This window comes from Oxyura jamaicensis, chromosome 5 (assembly GCF_011077185.1).
Source record: "Oxyura jamaicensis isolate SHBP4307 breed ruddy duck chromosome 5, BPBGC_Ojam_1.0, whole genome shotgun sequence".
Taxonomy (NCBI): domain Eukaryota; kingdom Metazoa; phylum Chordata; class Aves; order Anseriformes; family Anatidae; genus Oxyura; species Oxyura jamaicensis.
In genome coordinates, this window is record NC_048897.1 from 50816662 (window position 1) to 50836130 (window position 19469).

General features: G+C 54.7%; 1 protein-coding gene across 5 annotated transcripts in view; it reads right to left on the bottom strand.

Moving 5' to 3' along the window:
• Positions 1-19469, bottom strand: part of SAMD4A (sterile alpha motif domain containing 4A) — a 75021-nt gene that overhangs the window by 54821 nt on the left and 731 nt on the right. The window lies entirely within an intron of this gene.

The following is a 19469-nucleotide window of genomic DNA, read 5'->3' on the forward strand; positions in this document are numbered from 1 at the left end:
CCCCGGCCCCCAGATGGACCACTTGAGGGTGAGCACGGCCCCAAACAGGCTCGAAAACCCGCAGCAGAGCCAAGAAGTTGGCGCTGCCTTCAGGTCCTTAACGCACAGCCTGAGGAATAACGTCAGCAAAAGTGCAAAGAGAAGGCGATTTTTCTTCTTAAACCTGTGCGAGCAGTCGTTCTTAAAAAGTCAGCTTTTCCCCAGTTGTGTTTTCATTTTGAAATCTGCCAGCCTGAATCACTTCTCTGGTCCAGGCGAGGGCTTTGCGATCCTCCACCCCTTAAAAAAAAAAGGCTTTCCTCCCAACACCTTTAGAAAGGAAGAAAAAAATCTTTATGTTCTCTTGCTCTGTCCTCACAGAGACCGGTTTGATTCCTGATGCTCCGGCGTATTTCTGTCTCTTGCCGTACTTCGAGGCTATTTTCTCGCTGCCAAAACATGCACTGAGAAGCACCACGAGCCCGGCGGCTCTGGGGGAAGGGCTCGCCTGCGGCTCTTGTTATCTTTGGACGGGAAGGCAGAGACAGGCAGACACGGTTAACGCCTCAGATATTTCTAGATCCTACCGCTGCCCTACCAAGGAAGTTGGAAACATCACACGGAGCATTTAAAACAACAGCATAAAAGTCTAATCGGATTCATTATCAGCATCCGCAGCCTCTCGGACGTAGCCCACTTGAAGACAGCACTGCTTGTGCAGCTCGTGGGTCGCTCTTGATGAACTGAGACAGGAAACCTGGGAGCTGAGCAGTACCAAAGCTTCTCCGGGAGGGTGACGGCTTCCAAACAAGCCTCTGGCATCAAAGGTGTCACAGAGCCAAATGTTTCCTTGCCTCTGCACTGTGATGCAGCAGCGCATCGAGGCAGAGGGCGAGCAAGCCTTAGGGTCTGCTCCCCTGCCGTTCACAATTTGGTCCGTACGCCTGGTGCTAACCAGCCCACAGCCATGGGATGCTTTCTGGGGACAAAGAGAAGGATGCCTGCAAAGCACGGCCCTGTCCTCTGCCCACCACAGACCCCGTTAGCAGAAGATGCTGAGTGCTGCGAGCATCACCCAGTGCTGCGAGAATTCCCCCAGAAATGCTGATTTTTGGAAAACGAGGGTTTACACCAGGAAGACATCACTTTACAGGCTGTGCTACTACTACTTCCTATGTGTTCGCTAGCGGCTGCCGAGGGCATGAAATTGCTGTTATTAAGCGGGGCTGGCCACGTGCCCCATCCTGCGAGGATGCCCCCAGCCCAGACATGGCATCAGACCGAGGACACAGCACCGAGCAGGCTGCAGGAGGCACCTACACCAGTGCAGTTCCCGTTACCCTCCCGGATTTCCATCCCGAGAGCATCCATGGGGGTGCAAGGCAAATAACCCCCGTTTTTTGGTGCTCACCCTGCACATCACCAGCTCCAGGGGGACACAAATCCAGACCCCAAGCCAAAGCAATTCTTTCCAAGATGAAGAAATGCCGCCCCTGGGAAGGCTGGTGACACCGTCTCCCATTTCACAGATGGCAAAACCAAGTGTGGCCAGGGTCAGCCAGGGCAGGAGTCGCGGTGCTGGTGGAACTGGAACAGGAGGGAGGGAAGGAAGCCCCTCCGACTGCTCACAGATGTCCCTCCAAGCACTTTGCTAATTGAATTGACACCTCCACGCTCAGTTACACATATGGCTTTTATACCAGTGCTGCTTTCACGTTAATAGTCCTACAAGGTGCTTTAAACCTCTAAACTACCATTAGACACCCTTTCAAAGGGCAAAAGAAAAAGGTGTTAGGTTAGCCTATTTCTCAGCAGCGTGGCAGGGTCTGGGTGCGAGCCCTGGCCCAGGTGCCCGTCGCGAGGACATGCCACCCCGTGCTTCCAGGGCCACGGTGCCCAAGTCCAGCTGGAAGAGGGCCAGGGAGCTCTAATTAACCAAATCACTCATTTATGTGTACGGAGCCGCTCCTCCAGTGGGCTCCAGAGCTCGTGGAGGTGCTGCTTTAGAGCAGCCTCAGCCCTTTGGTGGTTTGAGGACAGCCAGGGGGACAAATGGGAGAGGTGACAGGGGACAGAAGCGTGAAAGCTGGCCGAGACCCCACGAGCTCCACCAAATGGCACACGCGACAGTCCACAGATGCATCCTCCTTCCTCCTAGAGGCCCAGGTTTAATTGCACACAAACTCAGCTCCTAGCAAAATACACTTGGATGTATGAAAAAAAAAACACCGTCAGGAGCCAGCCAAGGCTGATCCAGCTCTGCTGGGAGCAGGGGGCCACCAGGGTGCTGCCCCCCAGGGACACAGATTTGCCTTTGCTAACAGCAACACTTGGCTCACAGGGTTTAGCCGAGTTTTGGGAGAGGGTGGATAACAGGGTGGGCATGGTCAGAGGGAAGGGGAGGTATACTTAATGAAAATAAATAAATAAGAGCCAAAGGCAGGAGAGTGGTACCAAAAAAGAAGCCCCCATTATGAGCGCCGCAGAGCTGATTTTCAGGGCTGCGGGCCTTGCATTTTCTGGCCTTATTTATGAAACACAAATAATCCAGCCTTCTCCGTAAGCAGCCAGATCCGGTGGAATTACATGTCTGAATACTCTGTAAACAGACTGAAAGCTGTGGAAACATAGCTCGAGGCAACCCGCGTTAACAAGGGGGCCTTTATCGTTCGACCTGGCGAGAGAAATGCCGGCAGGCCCAGCCGAAGCAGGCGGGCCTGCCGCGGGCCCGCTCCAGATGGGGACACCCGAGGGACAGGGAGAGCTGGTGCTGTGATCCGTCCCTGTCCCCTCCTTGATGGGATGGGGTGGGATGAGCCCCAGCGTGGTGTTCCCGGAGCAGGAGCTGCCATCCCCTGAGGCGCGGAGCTGATAAAAGCCCTGCGTGCTGCTGAGGGGCACCGTCGGTGAGGTGAGGATGAGGTCCCGGCCAGAGGAGCACGGTGCCCACCATGGAGAGCTGACTCCTGTTTTGTAGAGCTGATGGGAAATGCCGAAATAAAGCACAGCTCCCACAAAACGTGGGAGTTCAGCTGCGGGAAGGATGGGGCACGATCGTGTGGAGGAAATGGAGGAAAAGCCCAGCTCAGGGGCATGGAGGGGCTGGAGAGCCCCTTCCCCTGCACCCAGCGCCTACGTGCCGACGAGGTGAAGCAGTGCTTCATGCAGGCTGGAAAAAAAGGGTCCTGTGAGATCTTTGGTCGAGACGTGCACAGCCACAGCACCACGCAGAAAGACTCGTCCCCATTTCTTCTGCCCTTCGCTTAGGGGGCCTATGGGAAAGCTGAGGAGGGACTCTGTCAGGGAGCCTAGTGACAGGACAAGGAGGGATGGTTTTCCACTAAAAAAGGTAATATTACATTAGATATAAGGAATAAATTCTTCACAGTGAGGGTGATGAGGCCCTGACACGGGCTGTCCCGAGGAGCTGTGGCTGCCCCATCCCTGGCAGTGCCCAAGGCCAGGCTGGATGGGGCTAGGGACAGCCTGGGCTGGGGGCAGGGGGCCCTGCCCATAGCAGGGGCTGGAATTAGGTGGGCTGTGAGGTCCCTTCCAGCCCAAACCATCCTGAGGTTCTGTGACTGACCTGCCGAACAAATGCATTTAGTGCCACAGCCCAGCAAAGCTACTGCAGCCTCCTGCTTCCACATAGTGCTTGAAGTTCCTACATGCTGCTCAGACACCTCAGTCCTTATTTTTTGGACCATTTGTTCCAAGCTGTTCTTACAAAAGTAAAAATAAAAAAGGAAATCCAGGTGGGCACCCTTTTTTTCCCCTGCCCACATGGGGCTGGTAAGCGGTGCTCCGGGCGCCCGTCCCCAGCAGGGCTGCAGCGCCCGGCAGGGACACGAGCACAAAACGAAAGGAAAGAAACAGCCTTGCTTCGGAAGTGGAGGTCAAAAAGAGCAACGCTGGGCTCATTATTCTTCCTCTATTTACCCTTGCGACGGCACAGGCGATTTTTAAAGCTCTGCTGAAAGGTCTCAGCACACTTGTGCGCGTACATTAGCGCGCTGCATCCAAGCGCTGCACAGCACCGTGCTTACACCCCCACTTTGTGCTTACTGCAGCGCTTTCTATCTAAAGACCTCAGCGTGAATTCATTTAGCTTCCCAGCACCCTTGCCAGGTAGATTATCTGCCTCTTACGAACAGGGAGGAGAGGACCAGGAGACAAAGATGAAGCCATCCCGCTATGCAAGTCTCCTCTCACAAGCTGTGGACCCGATTTTATTCCTCATCGGGACAAAACCACTCACGGGTGACAAAACCACTGAGTGCCCCATCCTACGGTGGTCTCAGCAGTCCCACACAAGGGCAGGAGAGATCTGATGGTGTACCAGAGCAAGGAGCTGTGGTCCCTGCCCAGGCTCCCACATGGATGCCCCAGGAGGTGGCAGAGAGCTGCCAGCAGGTCCCTGAGCTTGATTTATAGCCTGAGCATGACTAGGGGACACCTGCACCGTGGGACACAGGGATGCTGGAGCATGAACCTCAAAATGCTGCAGGAGCAGCTCTCAGCACCGCTCCTCTCCCCTGGTGTGATACTGATTTGGGTGGCGGAGGGCAGCGGGCTCAGCAGCAGCTGCTGTTGCAGATGCCTGGTCCTGTCCCGCTCCACGGCACAGCCACTGGCCCCAGAGTCCCACATGCTCCAGCTCCTAAATTTAAAACAGCCAACAGAGAGAGGAGCTTTGAAACAAGAGCCAAACCTGGAGCTGTGTGCCGGGAGGGAGGGAAACCACCCCCGTGCTCCCCTTCGTCTAGCTCGACATCTCCGCAGCCCTCTCCTTGCTCCAGCAGTGCGGGGTAGAGTAAGACTTTCCCTTCTTTTTTCTGCTCTTTGCCACACACCTCCAGCCAAAGGGGCATCCCAAAACGACGAGGAATGTTTCCTTTGTACGTGGGGACAGCGCCAGAGAGCCGGGCTGCACCAGGGGAAGGCAGGAGGGAAAAGCACTGCACGTGGCCCCCAGCTCCATGAGGTTTTTCTAACCGTTAAAACACAGAAATCCTCAGCGCCGAAAATCCCTGAGCAAAATTTAGCAAAACACGTCAACAATTTTTGTGCTGTAACCCTGGCACATGTGTTCTCCTCGCTAGGAGGAGATGCATTTTTAGAAACCTTCTCTTGCAGAAACTGTTGGTGTTGGTGGGCCTTTTGTTTTCCTTCCTAGCACCAAGTCTTCACAAGCATCCTGGAAACTAAAAAAAGACCATTTTTAGACTAGCACGCGCCCAGAAGATGGAGAGTGTGTCACCACGTGGCTGAGCTACATGTGAAATTCTCTGAAAACCATATGCTGGAGGTTGCTGTCACCAAAGAGACTTGCAGTGGGAAAGGGAAGCCTCATGTTCAAGCACTGGGGAGTCGTGCACGATTGGAAATGAGCTCACTGTCCGCTTCTAACAGAAAGGGCTTAAAAGGACAGGGTTCCTCCTTCACATGAAAGCAGTGAACAGCTATTTGTTCTTTAGTTACTCGTTCAGATTTAAAAGCAGAGCAAATCTTGTTGTCTTCAAGAACGACAAGAGGGGATTGTATGGGCAAGGGCCAAACACTGCACGAAGGACTGCAAATACACCCCGGGGGTTTCCCACCTGAAGCCCGCTCCTGCTGGGCCAGCGCTGCCCTGAATTTTGGGTTGTGGATTTACTGGTGGACTGAGGCAGCGTGTCCCCAAGGCATTCAGCGATGAGATACGGAAAAGATCAGCCACAAAAGATCACCCAGAAAAAAATGAATGGCAACAGGATGAAAGGTAGGATGAAACTCGGATATTGATAAACCAGCGCCGGGCGTGAGCCGCCGGTTCTTCACCTCGGAGCCGACCCCTGCGGCCCGTGGCTATTCGCGGTGCCTCGCACCATCCTAAATATATCCACGCCAAAATTACACTTTGCTGTAGAGGCAGGAATCTCCCGTCCACCGCCAAGCCCCTCGCTGAAGGAAGTCGGGCCGAGGAATCCCACCAATGCTTCCTCGCGCATAAATCTCCCCCGATGATCTCCCAGCAACTGCCACCAGGAGCCCTGCTCGACCCGGCTGCCCTTCATCCCCGGCCTTCTCTTCCCGAAACGGCTTCGATGTCAGGCAGAGGTTGTTCCCCAGCTGCCTCTCGTTAGGCACACCCCGTCTTTCCTCCCTGCAAAACCCAAAGTTGGGGCCACGTGGGACAAGACGCGGAACGAAGCGCGAGCACATCTCCCCAAGAGCCAACGTTCCTCTAGTGGCTGTGTGCCAGTGAAGCGCAGCTACCTGGGGGATTCATGGAAAATAAGAGCAGAATGACCGATTTCTGGGGTATTCCAGAGAGAGGGAACAGGGGAATTTGTGTGAGCAGGCAGAAAAAGGAATGTGACAGCTGTGCACACCATAACGCCTTCCCCCTCCTAACCGCAGGATCAACGCGTGCACGAATTTGCAAGGGGCTGACACCAACCCCGACACTCACCACAGCATGCACAAAACCACAGCTCGCCCCCCAAGAAAAATCCAAGATGCTTTTTCAGGGCAGAAAGCGCTCGAAGCAAAAGGCAGGCAGGTATTTTGGTACCCGAGCTGAGAGCCACCGCACGCATCCGAACTATTTCCACGCGGTTTCTGGTCGCCGACAGGCACCCTGCGAGCAAGTGTCGCAGATTAAGCACCAAGCAACGCTGCAAAAACAGCTACAAACACTCGTGCCACCTCGACCCGAGCATCAGGAGGAAGGCTGCGACCCCTGCACCCAGGCTCCCCTCGGAGAGCCCCGGTCCTCTCCCACTGCCGCTTCCAGCGCCGGGAGTTTTTATTAAGCGGAGCGACGAGAATCAGTTTGTGCTCGAGTTGTGGTTTGTCACCAACAAAATCCATCTTCGGCCAAAGCAGAGGGCTTGCTGCAGGATCAGATGCACTGATCGGACCAAGTCGCGCGCCGTTATCTGGTTTCACCATCCAGGTCCTCCGCGCTGCGGCGATAAATCGTGAGGGCATCCTCCCAGGCATCGCTTCTATGAAATAGCCATCTTGGACAAGAAAGCAAGCTCACAACAGGAAAAGCAGTTGAAAAAAAAATATTTTAAAGGTGAAAAAAAAAAAAAAAAACTTTTCCTTTGCAGGATTTATTTTTAAACGCCGGTTGCCCGAGCCTGCTCGGGGAACTGGTATGTCAGGAGCTGCTCCCGTGCAAGGCGCTGAATGGTGACTCAGCAGGTAAAAGCTGTCAAAAACGTGTCCAAAATTGGAAGGATAAGAATCAGAAGGGAAAACTATAAATACCGCAAGCAGCTCAGCTTGGTGCGCTGGCCGGGTGCCTGTCGCTGCCGAAGATGCTCTGCAGGGCGAGCGGGGGATCCCATCCCCATCCCTTCCCCGTCCCCAGGGGGGGATTCCTGCTCCCAGCAGGTCCCGGGGCGCTGCAGAGCCCCCCTCCTGAGCCCCAAACTCATCCCCATCCACGACCAGCAGCTGCCAGCGCAGCTTTTTCAGGCATTTCCAGAAAAATGCCTCTTTTTGCACTGGCTGCTTCTCTTTTTTTTTTTTTTTTTTCAACACAAGTCAAAAAGCCCAGCCAACATGAAAGGCTGGGTAAACACTCCTCCTTTCCCCAGAAGAAATTACAAAAATGCCTTTGAATTTGTTTTGGCAAGAAACAATGTTTTTTATGAAAGAGCTTCATTGAGAAGTCACAATTTGGAGGGTATTCATCTATTCTGCATTTTTTCAACTTTTAATTACCACCTTAGCGGTATTTTGACATGGTTTCTGGTTTGTTAGATCGCATTGTGTGCTCCAAATGCCAAGCGCACCTTTTGGAAGCGTCTTATTATCGCGTTAATGCTCGCTGTCGAGGTTGTGCTGCCGAGCCTTGTTTCGGTAATTTAAAAATAAGAAATTAATTCCATTTGGAGAAACGCTGCCATTTATAAGCCAGCAATTAAGAACAGATTTAATTCCAGATCTTGCCGCATTCTTCAGCTTATTGAGTTATTGGGGACTAAAACCGGTGCCGTCGGTAAGGAGGCGCTCCATTCCTAAAAGCAGAACCCCAGGGCACTTCCTCGCTGCCCAAATTAGCGCCAACGGAGAGCAAAAGCTGGGGCTGCCTCCGTGTCCCCCGGGAGCAGCAGCACACGGCTCTGCTGCCCAGCCAAGTGCTGCAGGCACCGAGCTCAGGCTGGGATTTCCACCCCAAGGGGATGCTCCCGGCCCAGCGGCACAGCAGGGGTGAATTCAAGGGGGGGAGAGGCAGAGCTGAGCCTGGGCAGCACCAGAAGACAGCACGGCCAGGATGGGCAGAGCAACAAATGCACAAATAGCCAGGTGGGTTTTGGGGGGGGGAGCAAGATTACGAAGCTCCTACAGCAAAGCCTCAACGGTGCAGCAAAGAGATTTTGCAAAACAAAAGCAAGGCAACGTGCCCCAAAAGCCCAGCCACTGGGAGAAGCGCTCGGGTCCCTGCTATCAGTCCTCCTGGGTGAAGAACACAAGGAACTGAGCAAAATGAAGCTTAACCTGGGCTTTTGCAGGGATCCTCCTCCTGCTCTCCCAAAAAAAAAAAAAAAAAAAGGAAAGAAAAAATCCCCAGGCATGTACTTTTATTTCCAGAGATCCCAACAGCCTCGTTTCCTACAAGGGCCTTCTCCGAGACAGGATTGTTTCCCTAATTGTAAGCCTATCGAGAAGCAGGCTGCCCTCCGCTTTCAAGCTGGAATTAGTTACGCTCGGTCTGACCCCGCGTTATTTTGAGGCACAGCAACATTAAAAGAAAATTAGAGCGACTTGTTAAATCCTTTAAAAGGTAAAGCAGCCCTATTACTCCTGGTTCACACGCAAAAAAAAAAATAAATAAAATTAGGCTCTTAACAAATCACGACTACTGCTTTAACGTGGCAGCGTTTAGTCATCTTTTAAATTCATTCATTTCTCATTTGCTCGAACAATCCTGCTAGCTTTAACGAGCTCTCCCTGCGAACCCGGCAACAACAAAGGAGCGGAGCTGCTTACATTACAGGGCTCCGCACACCTAGAAAGGAAATCCTCCAACGCTGCCTGCTCCTAGCAGCCAGATCACCCGTTTGTGATCCTCTCCGCCAGACGCGCTGGTAATCTCCTTGGGCGTAATAAAGCAAACCGGAGTAACAGTGCCTGTGTAAACTGAACCAAAATACGCACATCGGATTAAAAACCCCCCTCGGTGAGGTTCTGCAGAGCACAAGGGGCTGAGGGTGCTGGCAGGGGAGAGGCAAACCACAGGTTTTTAACCCCTGGGGTGCCCCACAGCGATGGCAGCCGGTGGGGGTGGCGACACAGATCCAGCCGGGGCCAAGCTTCTGCACGTCCTCCTCGCGTGCGTCAAGCACAAACAGCCCACGAGCAGCGTGCCCAGGCCAGGAAGGAGCACTTGCCATGCTGGACAGGCCTGGGGCGAGGAGCCCGGAGCCTTTTGCCAGCGGAGTTACTTATTAACTCGAGGACAAGGATTTAGGGAACGTTTTTCACCCAGAGGGTGGCCAGGCACCGGGACAGGCTCCCAGGGCCAGGGCCACGGCACTGAGCCTGCCAGAGATGGAAAAGCATTTGGACACCGCTCTCAGACATAGGGTTTGGTTTTCGGGTGGTCCTGTGTGGAGCCAGGAGTTGGACTCGATGATCCTTGTGGGTCCCTTCCCACTCGGGATATTCTGTGCTTGGCCTTGGTGGAAAAGGAGACCCAGCATCACCAAGCGTTTTGTCCAGTCGAGCAGCCAAATTCAGCAGTCCTAACAGAATCCAGGAGGTTGTTCCCATTTTCCCACCAGCGCCAGGGAGGCAAATCCAGCAGGACATATCCAGAATAACTGCACAACACAGGAAGAAGTTACCTCGATCTTTTTAACCTGGGGTGAGCCGGACCCCACCGGGTCTGTGCCTGGCAAGAGCATTGCCGATCCCAGCGGGGCCGTGCTCGGGCACCAGACCACGTCCCTCCTCCTTCCAAAACCAGCTCATTCCAGGACCTGCTCCCACTCCCCATTTACCCCATAACGTGGCACGGTGACCGGGTGCCAGCCCGGTGCCATGGCAGAGAATCGGGGACATGGAGAGAGAAACCCATCCGGCTTTGTGCCCACCTTCGTGCCGGGGTAGGCACAGGAGAACATCCCCTTGCTCCTATAAATACAGGTTGGCCAAGAGGAGGGGATTCTATGATTGTATGAAAATGATCCAGCAAGGAGCTGGATCCCCCAGGTCCTTGGACATCGGGAGGGAGGCACCGAGGCCCCAGCAGCGCCGTGCCGCAGGCATCCGCACCGGAGAGCGCCGACTGCTCGGGGCAGGGGGGCAGAAACAAACTGTTTCTATTTTAACACCCCAGAAAACAACTGAGCATCGGTGCGAACATCCAGCTGGGCTTTAGGAGGGATTTAAAGAACTCGGCTCCTTCGTTCTCTAATCCCACACGATGCTTCCCTGCTAGCCGCCAGTATCGACTTCTAACAATGCAAAAGCATCTGCCCACATTTTTGCAATTATTTCAGACCCGGCAAAGAGCACCCTCGCCTTTCTGTAGGGTTAATCTAAAGAACAGTTGCCAAAATGCTGAGAACACAGCCGAACAATAGCTGCTCTGATGAAATTCCTCCGCTCCATAGAGAAACCAGTATCCTCCAGCTGCTGCGGCTCGTCCAGAGAGATCTCCGAGCGTTCACCCGCTCCCGTTTTTCTTTTTTTTGTTTTTAAAAAAAGGAATAAAACAAAGATTCAAGCGCAGCTTGCAAAAAGCGATGCAGAGTCTTGCACTTTAACTGCAGCACTGAAGTTTTATTAATGCAACATTTGCTTTGCCTGAACCACAAGCCCTGGGTGGCAGCGGCAGGACGGCAGTGCCGGCCACCTGTCCCGGCTAGGGAGGCTCTCTCCTTAGCACGGAGACCACTTTTAGCAGCTCCACCTCTTTAAATACCCCTTCTCAGTGGAATCTCTGATCTGTCATTTATAAACGCCGGCTAGCTGAGGCGGACAGCTGAATTACAGCAGCTATTATCCACGTACGCCTGAATACAGCAGACACCTTTATTTATAAAGGCTCTCCGGCTGACCGAGATTTGACATCGGCCACAAAAAGCGTTCGGTCTCCAACTGGCTGCTTCGGAATAATGCGATGAAAGGTTGGCGAGCGCGGCCCGAGAAGACACCTTTACGCCACGCTAAGAGCTATCGTTAAACGAATCCGTGCTGCTGCGACGACTCTTTTAACCAACCGGACTTAAGTAATTGATTTCCCCAAGCACGCCGAGCTGCATACCTTTGCCTCTTTGGCTGATAGGTATTCAAAATGGGTTTACATATAGATTTTTAAGACCTCATTCTAAAATATTTTGGGTATTTTCTGCTGTATCAGGCCCATCCCCTCTCCTTCCAGATCTCCGGGGTCTCTGCCTGGTTGCCTGGTCACCTTCTGGCTCGACCTCGCCTGGGCACCACGAGGATGGACGGACACCTTCACGACGCACAGACACCACCTACACGTGGGCAACGTAAGAGCAAGGGGATGGGGGAAGGCAGAAAAGCAGGTGGTAGGAAAAAACAATGGCTCCCAGACGGTTTTCTGCTGCTCCAACCACCACAGCAGCCACCGGCGACAACAGAACGTAACCACGTTTGCTGGCAAACGCGTGAATCCTGCTTAAAATTGCCAGCATCCCCAGGATGGGGACGTGCAAACACACAGAGCAGGGTGCAAGGGAAGGCTTCAGGTCCGTGCACGCTCCCATCAAGCTCCCAGCACCCTCGGAGCAGCCCCGAGCATGGGGTCTCCATCATCACACCCGCAGGGAGGACCCCAAGCAGCACCCTCCAGCAGCACCCCCCAGCTCCCCGCAGCATCCTCCCACCTCCCACCACCATCCTCCCATCTCTTGCCCACCACACTCACCAACACGAGGCCAACCCCAGCACCAATCCGGCCCCAATTTGCTGCAGACGGGGAAAAACTGGGGGGGCTGGCACCGATGGAAGCAGCCCCACAAGCTGGGGGTGTCACTGGCGGCACCGACCCGGAGCTCCGGGGAGGTTTTCCAGCTCCCTGGGATCCTGACGGAGACACCCTCGAGACGCCAGCGCCCGCCTCTGTCTCCGAGTCCGTTGTTATGGTTACTGAAGGGTGTTTTCTTTCCCTTTTTTTTTTTTTTTCCTCCCTTCTTTTAAAAAGAATTCTTATCAGTTTAACGTAATGCCGGCGGTCAATAACAATTCTTATCTTAAAAGGTCACTCAGGTGGTTATAACCCAGCACTGCATCCACGCTCACACTATCTGGAGGGAAACAGCCTGGGGACTTTTTTCTTTTCTTTTCTTTTTAAGGATAACCCACCTCTTTTGAACTGCAAGATTTCTTTAACAAACCACGAGCTGACCCCATGGGTGATGGGAGCTCACAGGGGAACAGACAAAAAGAGGGAGAAAAAAATACCACACTGACTGCAAGAGAAGCAAAAGGAATATCCCAACAGGACAAAAAACAAAACAAAACAAAACAAAAAAAAAACACTACGAAACCCGGGGAAACGCATGAATGTAGAGTCCAGCTGCTGCAGAAACACTATGTTCTGCTTGCACGAGCACCACTAGCCAAGTTTCCCCACAACAACCAAACTCGTGGGTTTTCTTCTTCCACATCACCGCCCCCCCGGTTAGCGCTGCGCAAGAGGGACAGAAGAGCAGGGACGACAAAAACCAGGGCAAAGACAACTGATCCACGACGGTCGGGGTTTTTTCTTTGAAAACACCGAAATAAGAAAGAAAAATGCAGTAGCACGGGAAGGGAATTTTAGAGTTTCACCATGCTAAACCCGGTCAGTTATTTCTTACAATAATAAAGCCACCAAACAGAACTTTGGCCCCTGTCCCATCCGGCAGCAACGCAGGCAAGGGGCAGGAGAACTAACAGGTTAAAAGCCAGGCAGGTTTGTGGTTTGTCTGAAATAAGTTTCGTCCAAAGAAAAAAAAAAAAAAGGAAAGCAAAAGCAATCTGGAAGCAATTACTGGTGGGGATCAGGCACAGAAGAGCTTTGCAGCGCCCTGTGCTTCCCCTCCAGGGCTGCCTCTCGCTCGAGAGCAAAGAGCGGAGCTGCCGAACCCTGCAGACGACGCTCGCAGTATGAACGTTGCTCTGCGTAAAGTAACATCTCCAGGCGTGCCAGCTCGAGGCGCTGGGCCACGTCCAGCTCCTGCAAATGTCAGGCAAGGCTCGCAGGGACAGCGGCAGAGGCTGGCTCGGCCTCGGGTGCCACACACCCCAACCATCCCGGCAACAGCAAGTCCCACGCTCACACATAAAATGTCCGCGAGTTCGTTCGAGCACGTTAAGACGCACAGGAGAAGGGTTTTTTTCTGCCCTGTGGATTTTTATTTGTAGGTAACACAAGACAGACTCAAGCTGCACCATGCTCCAGGACTGTGTATGCCCAGAAAGGGCCGCAAAGGGCAGCAGGATTAATAATAGCAGAGCCGTGGCTGTCGCCCAGGGCTCCGCTGGCAGATCGCAGAGGCCTGAGGGCCCGCAGGTGAGCAGAGCCTTTGCTCGCACCACACAGGAGCCTGGAAAGACCCAGACGAGGTGCTGCGTGCTTGCAAGGTGGTTAAAAAAATAACAACACAACGCTACAAAATCTTCGCTACACCCCTAGCACACAATGGGGTCACCACGTGCAGACAGGGCTGGGAGGCAGGCAGCTGATGTGAGCCCGTGCTGATAAACCCTTCGCTTACAGCTGCTCATTTGCCTCCTGCACGGGAAGGGTAAGAAATGCCCAACACCTGGGGCATGTAGAGAGCTCCTGACAGGGACAGGGACACAAAAACGATGGGGATCTCCTGGAAAGAGTCCAGCGGAGGGCCACAAAGATGGTGCGGGGCCTGGAGCATCTTCCCTGCGAGGAGAGGCTTAGAGACCCGGGGCTGTTCAGCCTTGAGAAAAGAAGACTGAGGAGGAATCTCATCTATGTTTACAAATATTTTAAGTGTGGGAGACAGAGGGACATTGCCAACCTCTTTTCAGTGGTCTGTGGGGACAGGGCAAGGGGCAATGGCCACAAAATGGCGCACAGGAAGTTCGGCACTGACATGCGAAAGAACTTCACGGTGAGGGTGACGGAGCACGGGGACAGGCTGCCCATGGAGGCTGTGGAGTCTCTTTCTCTGGAGATGTTCAAGGCCCGCCTGGACGCCAACCTGGGCAGCGTGCTCTGAGGAACCTGCATTGCAGGGGGGTTGGACCCGATGATCTTCTGAAGTCCCTTCCAACCCCCACAGTTCTGTGATTCTGTGACACCCGGCTTTCTGCCTCCAGAGAGGGCTCATTTTCTGTTTATTACCCCCAAAATGGAGCAGGCAGGACCGCTTGGCTGTCTCCCACTGAGCAGCACCATCCCAAGCCCTCTGCTTGGGGACAAGACCCTGAGCTCACGAGCCCCTTGGGCCAGCAAAGCAATCCCTCCCGCCCATGAAGCCCCTTCCAAAAATAAAATAAAAAAATAAAAACCCAATTGTCATTGCCTTCTCCAAAAGGGAAACGACCTGACCCTGGTTCGATGAAATCCTGCCCCTACGCTTCGCCCATCTGCTGAGGAAGAGGAAGCAGCACACGGGTGGAAAGCCGGGAGCGGGCCTGCTCGCTCCGACCTGAGCTTTATCTGTAACTGCTGGGGCCACGATGGAAAGCCACCGGCTTGGCCGCTCGCCATGACCAAACTCATGCTCAGCAGTGACCTCTGCAAGCCTCCGTGTCCCCTCCTCGGGGCCAGTGCATTGCAAAGGGCATCGCCCTTAGGAGATGAGGGGTGTGCAAGCCGTGTGTCCCCTGCATCGGGGCCCACGTCCTCTTCTAGCATCTCTCAGGGCCCTTCGGCGGCTCTCGGGGAAGCGAGAGTTAACAGCAAAGCAATGCTCTTGTTTATTCACTGAAAATAGAAGCAGAAAATACAAGGGGCGATGCACACTCAGCAGCACACGCATGCACACATGATTCATGCAAGGCTTCGTCCCAGCTGCAGCCCGCGGTGCCGAGCCCCGCTCCCGTGCTTCTGTGGGCACCGAGGGCTTCACACACCACCATGCTCAGCTCCAGCCTCCTGAACTCGTGCAAGAAGTGGGGTGGCCGAGTGGGAACCCCAAAATATTGCCCGGTGGCTGCTGCAATCCCACAGCTTCTGCACCCCGGCGGAGCCGAGCCCCTTGGAGCTCCCGGCTCCGAGCCTGGCAGCTCGGGGCGCCGGCGGTGCAAGGGGTGCCCTTTGCTGCACGGTTATCTGCCGTAACATTAGACCCGAGCATGAAGCCAGAGAGCTGAGGCACTGACGAATGTATCTTAAAATAAAGCAAGTGTTCAGGCTAATTACTATTTCAGTGAGTCACACTGATTGCAAACATAACTCCCAGCCTGGAAAAAATTGCGTCCATGGGCTACAAATTAAATTAATAATGGTGGTATTTTATTTTATTTTTTTTTTTCGATGGGAGATTAGCAGAAGAAAGGCCAGGGCCTGAGGAACTGCAGGAAGCTGGGGATTCACGCCGTGAACCGCTTGGTCCCCAGAAACCATCAGCAACCGCGTCAGGGAGCGGTGCACTGAACTTTGCAAGGAAAAAATATAGAAATAAGCTAGCTGGTTACGGGTACGTTGTGATGATGGCTTGGTCCCAAAGGGTCTTACATGGCTGACTGGGGCACCAAACGTTTTAAAAACAAGTGGCCCGAGCACTAACATGGACAATGTAAGCGTCCAGACCAGCACACAACATCATTCACACAGAAAAGACCACAAAAACCAGCACCCACCAGCACCGGGTTGTGCCGGCCGAGAGGCTGCCCCACTCCCCCACGTAATCCCATTTGAGGATAAATGCATTTGCAAATTCGATTATTTGAACTTATGGCTGTACAGTTTGTCCTTATTCAGCTCCCCATGTAAAGCCATCTCCCATCCACCCGCACCTTGACAGACCCAAGGCTGCCAGAAAGCCTCAGATGATGCCCAGAAAGCCTCAGGCGATGCCCAGAAAGCCTCAGGCGATGCCCGGCACTGCTCCGTGCCCTCCTGTGCCCTCCTCTCAGGGGAGGGCTGAGTCCCGACAGCTTCTCCAAGCACGAGCACAAGGAACGTGCACAGGAGGCTGCTTTTGGGTAGAGCTCAGACAGGATTCTCTGCAACAATGCCCAAAACACTTCTCCACAAAGCCCTGGGAAGGCATTTTAAGCCAAGAGATGAAAATGAAGAAGGGTTAAGCACGAGGCCAGGAGTGCCTCTTCTAGGTCCCATCAACTGGAGAGCAGAAAAGCAGGAGGGAAGAGCAAAGAAGGCTCCAGCTCACACCGTGCTGCCCACCCACCACCAGCCAGGTAACCACAAGCCCAGTGCTAGCCTCCAGTACTTCCCACAGCTGCTCTGGTGCTCAGAAAAGCACCTTTAAAGAATCAAAACCCAAATAACTGCAAAGAATACAGGAAATGCAGGCCACAATCCGTAAGGACATCCTCCTCGCACAGACACAAGCATGCAGGGGGAGCAGGAGATGCCACCTCCCGCCCCATCCAGCGATCCCTAACGCAGTGCTCCCACCCAGCCTGTCCCAAGAGCACTCAAACTGGAGCTCAGCGTCACAGGAAAGCCAAGAAAAAACCCAAAGCTGGGCACTCGGGTGGTTTTCCACGGGCAGGGGCCGCTGCAGAGGCACCGCGGTGTTTGCCTCCGACGGGTGCCCGCAGCCAGGGCAGCAGCAGCGGCCGCAGGGCTGGAGCCGCAGCCACCTAGAGGTACACGAGGTCTGCAGGAACATGTCATGCCTTTTATTAGCCCAGCTGGTAAAAAAAAAATAAATAAACCACACAAGCCCTCCTTTGAGCTCCTACACCTTCAACGCTTGGCCATTTTTTCCAGCTGCATCACTTGGTCTAATTAAAGACATTACCCCTGCCTCTTCCTCCGGCCAGCCCTTGCCGGGACAAGGAATTTGGGTCGTTTTGGTGCTCTCATCGTGGCACTCGACAGCCTGCGGAAAGGAAATCACGATTGTGGCCTCAACGCGCGGAGGAGCTAGCGGCCGGTGAACAGAAAGCTCAGCGCCCTTCCGACCGAGGGCGTGAAGCCGTCGCCCCGCGGCAGCGGATGCAGATGGGTGCTTGGATGCTTTTGGGAGCTTTGGGGCATCTCCAGCAGGAATTGCAGGAGCCCAGAGGCCACAGCAGCTCCGGCGCTGCCACCGGTGGGGCTGGCTGCACGTGGGACCAGCCCTGAGCAGCCCCTGGTCCCACCCCGTTATCACAGCAGGAGCACGTGGCGTGCTCGATGCCCAAACCCCACAGGCGGATTTTGGGGGCAAGAGCAGCCCCTGCGCCCTAACCAGGCTGTGCCCTGCGCCGCCGAGGAGGTGGCGGCATCCGACAGCAGCCGGGCTGGAAGGGAGGAAGGAAGGAAGTTAGAGGGGACTTCTAAGCAGTGCTATAGAATACCTGCGGCATCGATGACACGGTTTCCATATCCCCGCACAGCAGGAAGGCATTCACACTCAAACCCAATTAACAGCAAGCTGCGTCGTGCACCAGGTGAACCGTAAAACCTCGGCGAGGCTCCTTCTGGCCACAAGCTGCACATTTCCCCTCCTGCATTCGTCCCTTACTTCCCTTTTACCTTTGCAGCCCCCCAAATTTTAATGCACCGGGGTTTCGGGTGGCCGTGCACCGTGCTGCCACTTCCTGGGGATGCTTGAGGATCCCGCAAGACGCCTCTCCTCGAAGGCAGACATGCAGTAGCACCTCTCCGGTGGTACCAACCAGCTCGTTTCTCGCACAGACCCCACTTTTGAAGCCAATTTGGATGCTTGCTCTGCCACATCAGATCCGCACGGCGTGCTCCGAGCGGCATCGCTTGGCTCACGGTGATGCCCCTTAGCAAAGCAGCCGTGGGAGATGAGCTCCTGCACCCATCCCGTGACACGCCACCACGTCCCCAGCACCCAGGACAACTCGGTGAGAGCCAGCACAGCCCCCAGCCCGGCAGGGACGGAGCACAGGGGGCTCGGGAGCAAGGGGAGGTGCCTGGTGCACAACTTGGTGCCAACCACTGCCAGCCAAGTGCCAAACGCCAGGCTGCGAAGGGGTGGTGAGTAAGGGCTAGTAAAATAAAATCACAATCCAACACGGAGGTGGATTTACAAAGAAGGCAGCGCTAAGAGCAGAGCCCAAAAGCTGGGGTCCCCGGCCCTGCACGGCCGTGGGGTTACCCCGCTCGGAAAGCGGCGGGATGCTCAAAGTACCCCAAGGCAAAGCCCCGACAGGATCAGCAGCAAGACGTGGGGTCTCTGCAACCACCCCCCAGGAACCTAGGGGACGTGGCTCCCTCCGGAACGGAATCAGAACGAAAAACCACGATGCAGACGAAGAAGGAAGGCGCAGCGAGGGCTCCGGCCCCGGCACGCAGCAGCAGCAGGGCCGCGCTGGCGCCGCACGGCTCTGCCGGAGGAGCTCGGCTGCTCCATCCCCACCCGAGTGGCCGAGGTCCGGTCCTTGGGCTGTTTATGAAAAGCAGCACTGCCCGAAACGCGCCCCGCGGCATTCCTGCCTCATTCCCCAGAGCTATATAAGGCAACACGGCCAATTCCAGCTCCTCTCCCTCCGCGCCCCGGGGTGGTTTCCTGCTCCCAGCTCCCCTCCGGGGACCTCGGCATCAAACACAGCTGGGCCAACGTCAACCCCGAGCTCCCAACACCCCCCAAAAAAAGCCCCCAAAGAGCCCCAAAACGCCCCACCGGCTCATGCTTCTCCACACACACAGCAGCACAGGGGCTGCCGGCCCCACAAGGAGTTTTGACCACCAGGGATGCTTTGCAGCAAGGCTTTTTTTTTTTTTTTTCCTTCCCTCCCCCCTTTTTGTTTTTTTTTTTTTTGAGGTGTTGGGGGAAAAACCCATGCAACACCCAGGCAGGTTTCGCCACCCCTCCTCGTACCCCAGGTTTAACAAACTCGCTTCAAGCCGCATCTCGGCGCAGATGCTGCCGAGGCGCACGGCTGGCCCGGGATACCCGAGCCCCGAAACCACCACAGCGACCCGCAGGATTTCGGGGATTTTCACCCCGTTCCCAGCCCCGTTTAGGCGCGCAGCTCGTAGCGGCCAAGAGGTGCTTCTGGAAGCACGCACATCGCTGCGCGGCAGCCAGCAGGCTCCTCGGATTCTCTCAAACACAAGGGGGTATTCAGAGCCGCAGGGGGGAAAAAAAAAAAATGCGTCCAAACAGGATCCGAGCGATGAAATCGAGATCGCCACATTTCTAATAATAATAATACAATAAAATTGAAGGAGGGCCCGGCTGGCCAGGGCTCGGGAAAATTAACGGCTCGTCTGAGGCGGCGACGGGCTGCCGCTCCGTGTCGCAGGGAGCCGAGCGAGCCACGTTGGCCAAAAGAAGCCTAGAAAATCCAGACTCTACGTGACCTGACTTAGTTATTGCACAGGAAACTGCATGGAAGGAGGA